Consider the following 6,280-nt stretch of genomic DNA (forward strand, 5'->3'; position numbering starts at 1 on the left):
ATATATATATATATATATATATATATATATATATATATATATATATATAAACATTCTGTGTTAAACGTTTAAATGTTCATATTTAAAAACCAAGACAATAAGAATATCCAGAGTTAGATACCGGTGCTATTAGTTGCTCAGACACTGGTACTTTTTATCTCACCACCTTTTCCTAAAGAAAAAGCTGTAGTCTAAGGTCGAGTTTTCCCCTAGAATCAGCCCGAGAAGCTTTGCCGAGAGCTCGCTTGTTTCCGTCCGTTCGTCTCCGTTCGCGCTCCCTGTCGTATTTTCCTCGCGAGGTCAACGAAGCAACGAAGATCGAATTTTCGCGCTGACGACGGAGAAGAGGCGCGAGGTCCGCGGGCCGCGTACAATTTGCCGTCGAGTGCCTTCGCGTTTCGAGCACGAGCGCGAATCACGTCGCAATCCCGCGGTCACGTTTTCGCGTTAAATGCTCGCGGCACCGGCGTGAAAACACCTCTGTGCCGAGCACGAACTCGTTCATTCGATCGGGACACTCGTCGTGTATACACAACGCTTCGGAGAGACCAATTTTCTCTCGGGAGCAACAGAAGCGAGAGTGTGGAAATCTGCGCGGGAAAACACGCCTGCGTCATGATCGCGTGATTTTCCTCCTCACATCTAGGCGCGTCACGACAACAAAATTCTATCGAGGAAGATTCTTAAGTTTCGAGAGGCGAAGCCGTCACGATCCCGACAGTCACGAGCGGTAATTAATCCTCCGATCGATTCGCGCCGTTCTTTCGCGCGCGCGAAGGTGCTTTGTAAGCGTGCCGAGTAGCATGAACGTTGTATGAAACAGATGAGTAAACAAATTAATCGAGCGACTACGACGATAAAGCTATCAATCCGCGAAATATACGAGTCTCTCTGCTTATGTCTCTATTCCTGGCGCTTTCCAGAGGCCCGACCGATTTTTCTTTGCGGAGCAAACACTCGAGAAATCGCGTCTAACTGCCACTGCCTCAGTATTCCTGTATTTGTTCTCGTCGGCGGCAAATAAAGGAGAATAGAAGAAGACGAAAAAGCGCGCGCTGTTACGTATCGCAATATTCCCCATAGAATTTTTGTTATATCATCTTCAATCTTGAAATTTAATAACTTTAAAATCTTGTTTATTTACTGATTAATTCGATCCCTAGTTATCTTAGACTTTAGCCATCAGAAATAGATAGCTATAATAACGATATAATAGCGTTAAAATAGTCGTTATGATAGATCGATATTAAACGCTATTGAATCTTTAAAATATATTAACAAAAAAACTTTAGTTCTTAATCATACAGATGAATATAAAAAATCCCCTAGGTCCAACAAGTTCGTCTAACGTCTAGCTCTTGTCTAGTTCTTGAGAGCAACCTCCAGTTATAATCCAGAAATAAAGTATCAACTGTTCAACTCTGAGCCGTCCTCATCCCTTATTTATATTACGTTCGCGATCTTGACGCCGTCGCGAACATAACGCGCGAGAGCGATTGGATGCGCGTTTGAAGCTTAGTGTACAATATGCAGAGTAAGCCATAAGAATTAACCAATCATAGCTAATTCTTATTATAATAATCGACTATGATTGACTAATTCTTACGGCTTAGGGCCGCAGCACACAGAAAAACTGAAGTAACAAATTGATCAATCACAGTCGTTGATTCTTCTAAAGGCCAAATCACACTAGCGATTGGCGATTGACTATTAAAGATTAGATTTTAACGAATCAACAAGCTTCAGCCTTGGCTTGCCTTTGTTCCAATTGGTCAAGTTCCAATCTTCAATCGTCAATCATCTATCGCCAATCGTTAATGTGATTTGGCCTTTACGGTCCAAGAATCAACGACTGTGATTGGTCAATTTGCTTACTGCTTACGCCTTACTGCTTCAGTTTTTCTGTGTGCCACGGCCCTTAAGGGCGCCGCACACGAATTTCCGTACGTAAGACGTACCGTAAGAATTGACCAATCATTTTGAGTATCGTCGAACCGTAAGGTCGCCATTTTTGTGAATACTCGGTTGTAATTGGTCGGTACGTCTTACGTTACTGTTATGTCAATTCGTGTGCAGCGCCCTTTAGGGCCTCCACACACAAATTTCCGTACGTAAGACGTACCGTAAGAATTGACCAATCATTTTGAGTATCGTCGAACCGTAAGGTCGCCATTTTTGTGAATACTCGGTTGTAATTGGTCGGTACGTCTTACGTTACTGTTATGTCAATTCGTGTGCAGCGCCCTTTAGGGCCTCCACACACAAATTTCCGTACGTAAGACGTACCGTAAGAATTGGCCAATTACGATTGAGTATTCATCAAAATGGCGGCCTTTACGATTAGATAATTCTCAACGTGATTGGTCAATTCTTACGGTACGTCTTACGTGAAGACCCTAAGGGCCTCCACACACAACTTGACAATAAGACTTGAACAGTAACGTAAAACGTACCGTAAGAATTAACCAATCATGTTGAGAATCGTCGAACCGTAAGGTCGCCATTTTGATGAATACTCGGTTGTAATTAGTCTCGTAGTCTTACGTTACTGTTATGTCAATTTACGTGTGAAGACTCTTACTCCGCATATTGTAGACAAGGTCTTAAGAGTCTGCAGGAGTCATAGTAGAGACCTCTCGCGGAGACCCTGGAATTAATTTGGTATGTTCGTATTTTATAAAATTTTGAGCAAACAGAAAAATCGTCATATAATTGTGATATTTATAATCAGAATAATAACCCGAAGAGTGTTACAGAGCGTTTTCTGGGAAAAAAATAAATCTGAATAAAAATGATCTAAATTATATATGAATTGATCATACGATGCGGTATGAATCTATACCTTAATTTATTATAAGTTTTTAAGGGTCTAACCGCAATATTGAATTCGGTAACACCCTTAGTACTAATGCAAGGAAAACATAAAAAATTGTTTGGTGAGCAACTGTAATATTTATGAGACAAAATATGTCAAATTACAGATACTGCGGAAAGTGTAACCCAGCTGCACTAACTTGCAGCTGCTGAGTCCGCGCGAGCGATGCATTAGATTCGTATGTGTATGAACGTACAACTACACACACAGAACGGTTTGCGTTCTCGAGACCTCTAAAGTCAAATCAGAATATGCTCTTGGCTCCTGCAGACCCTTAACCCTTTGAGCCTCTCGAAGAATCCGAGTTTCGAGAAGAATGGGTTGTTTATCGACCACTAAATGTTCCCTTCACTGCGGACCCACTATGACCGAGACGGGATCGATCTTTACTCGAGGGACAAGAATTTCGAGGCGTCTGCGACGGCTTTCCGAGTAATTAACGATAGAAACACGGAGAACGAGCAGATGTAATCTGTCCTTCGCGCGGGAGAGATAACAAATAAAATAATATTATCCGATCGATTTGGACTTCGGTGAAGCTTTAACAGGAGTCAATTACCGCGCCCATTTCCGTTGATTGCACAAAAGCTCAGCTGATACTTGAGTCATCAAAGGCGCGATAAATAAATGTAAGTCGAATGTATCTTTCACCTCGGCTCTCTCTCTATCGTGTTCCACTGATCTTTCAAACATAATAAATTATCGAAATTAATTCATCGAAAATGTCAATATGCCTTTAAATATGCAATTATACAGTCACAAATGTTAAAATTTTCATGTACTACCCATTTTGCTGTTATTTTAATGTTATGTTATGTTAAATTAACTAATATTACTATATTTTAATTTTTGATGTTTTAATTTGTTATATTAATGTCAAAAAACTTAATAACTTAACGTTTATTATATGTCACTTAGAAATAGAATATTATTTTGAGTTCTTTTAACACAATTATTTTAGAAAATGACATTTTTTAAAATTACCTTAATATTAACAAGAATTTGAAAACGAATCTTCAAATCACTGTAAACTTTAACATATAGAATAATCAAATATATTAAGAGAAAATGTTTTTATCATAAATAAAATTAAAGTAACTAATATCATGTGTTAATAAATGAAAAATAAGTTATAACTCGTTCACTTTTATATACGTTATATGAAGAAAAATGTCCCATCGACACTCCTTACAAATTATTTTATATAACTTTTCTAATATATTTTTTTTTACCATTCTTTATGTCATTTTTACATTGAGCTTAAAGTCAAAATAAATGTAAGAAGAAAATTAGTAAGTGTCAATTTATCAACATTCATAATTCATCCATAAATAATAAACCATGAATATGTTATTTTTACATCAAATTTAGAATGAACTTTCTGAGACATAAAAAATATTAAAATTAATATTTTATTTTTTATTGTGCAAGGAAAAATTGAATAAGAGCCAAAACGAGATATAAGTTGAGAATATTTAATTAACCATTATATTTCATTAACTCCTGAAGAATATTGTGTTCAATGTTTAAAGTTTGATTGAGTCACATAATAATTGAATATTTCGCAAGTGAGTATGTCCCGGATTGAGTCTTATCTACTTGTGTTTAATTCTTTTTGCAATGAATTATACACACAGAAAAATACCATTCTGTTGCAAAGAAAACAGCCGTTACTTGATTTATGTTCCTTCTTTTGAGTAGCAGTTATCTTTAAACTAGGAATATTCTCGACAACATCTTGAAATATATTTATTGCAAATTTTAGAAAATCTCAAATAAATTTATTATGTACCTAAAAGAAGAATTCTATTAATTTCTATTAATTAATTCTATTCTATTTGCAAAAATATGATAAAACTGTGCCGAAAAAAAAGTTGATTAAACTCTATGTAGTAGCAGCAGTAGTAAGTAAATTGAATTTTTACTTTAACATTCTTAATTGGAATTATAACTTAGAATTTTTAAGTATTTTGAATATTTGATGTGTTTATAATAATATACTGAGAAAAAGTCAGCAATTCAGTGCAATATTTGATAATTAATAACAAGTAATCTGGTAATTAAATAATTTACTAAACTTTTATTATTATTAAAGTATTTCGTTATTTCCTAGATTTCTCATGTAAAAAAACATGGTAAGCACCACTATTTATAAATATAATTTTATTTCAAAAATTGTTTAATGATATGTACCACATAAATTAGTAAAAGTCCCCATGCCTTAGCAGCAAATACTAAGGTTTGCTAATTGTTAATATTTAATATTAATATTTCAAATTATTTAATCATATTCAACTACACGTTTAGTTGAAACTATCCTCCCATTATTATCCTCCCATTCTAATTTATTTGCACGAACATCTAGCATTTGGCTCTTCTTAGTCTTATCTCTCTTAATTATTTCGTTTTAGAACTCTAGATATATATTTAGTTGTTTGAAATCAAGCATAACTATTTCATCAAGGCATATACCAAACTTTTTCTTCAGTGTATAGATTTGCAAATATATAAACTTATCTAATATATCTGATGAAACACGTAACATTGATTCGAATGCAGTATGTATTTGTCCGTGTGTATTTCAAGTAACTCAATAAGGCATCGCCATAATCCGTGATTCGACGATACGCGGGAATGCCGGAATTTTTTTTTTTTTTTTCAAGAAGTCGCGATAAGATTGATGAGATCTCCGACTGGCTGAGCAAGTTACGGTCGAAAGGACAACATTCTCGAGTTCCGGGACACGACTACTCCCCAGGGATAACCGCTGCAACTGTGCGAGAAGCGAGGAGACATCGATTTCCTCATCCTCGTTTACGGACATCCGACCCTTTTAGGATCGAACGCTTTCTATCCCCCTCTTCCTCCCAGACGTCGATTTCATCGATGAAGTCCTTTCACCGACGCAACAGCCACTCGGGGCTCAAAGGATCGTCGTCACGTCGTTAACCCTTGAGCACTGGCGGTGTTCCGTAAACTTGATACGCGCTGTTACAACGCGAAAGTACGACACCTCGAACACGTATAGACGTAAGAAGACGTCCCCCGAGTGAATGACGCGAGGAGACTCTCGCGCGAATGCACATGTAACCTGCGACATATTCAAGCGTAATGAATGTGTGTGACGTCGTCTGCAACCCGGCGCCAACATCAACGTTACGACGGCACGCGCCGGTGCTCAAGGATTTTCACACGCGACTCGCCTCTCGCACCGTCTCTCTCAGCGACGAGCATCTGTCCTCTCCTTCTCTCCCTCTCTCTCCCTCTTTCAACAACCATGAACTTGGCTGGACATACCACCACCTCTACATTACGTTCGCGGAAAACGCGGACACACTTGTACTCCGAGCCTCGCGCTCGTGATCGAAACGTGAGCTCCCGTTCTCCTCTCCCCCCCCCCCCCCC

At 37.7% G+C, this 6,280-nt stretch overlaps 1 protein-coding gene across 1 annotated transcript in view; it reads right to left on the reverse strand.

Moving 5' to 3' along the window:
- LOC116846122 (G protein-coupled receptor kinase 5) overlaps positions 1 to 6,280 on the reverse strand; it is a 129,270-nt gene that overhangs the window by 121,462 nt on the left and 1,528 nt on the right. The gene's annotated exons all lie outside the window — the stretch shown is intronic.

Source organism: Odontomachus brunneus, unplaced genomic scaffold (genome assembly GCF_010583005.1).
Source record: "Odontomachus brunneus isolate Ranch 3 - 2012 unplaced genomic scaffold, Obru_v1 Obru_scaffold_060, whole genome shotgun sequence".
Classification (NCBI taxonomy): domain Eukaryota; kingdom Metazoa; phylum Arthropoda; class Insecta; order Hymenoptera; family Formicidae; genus Odontomachus; species Odontomachus brunneus.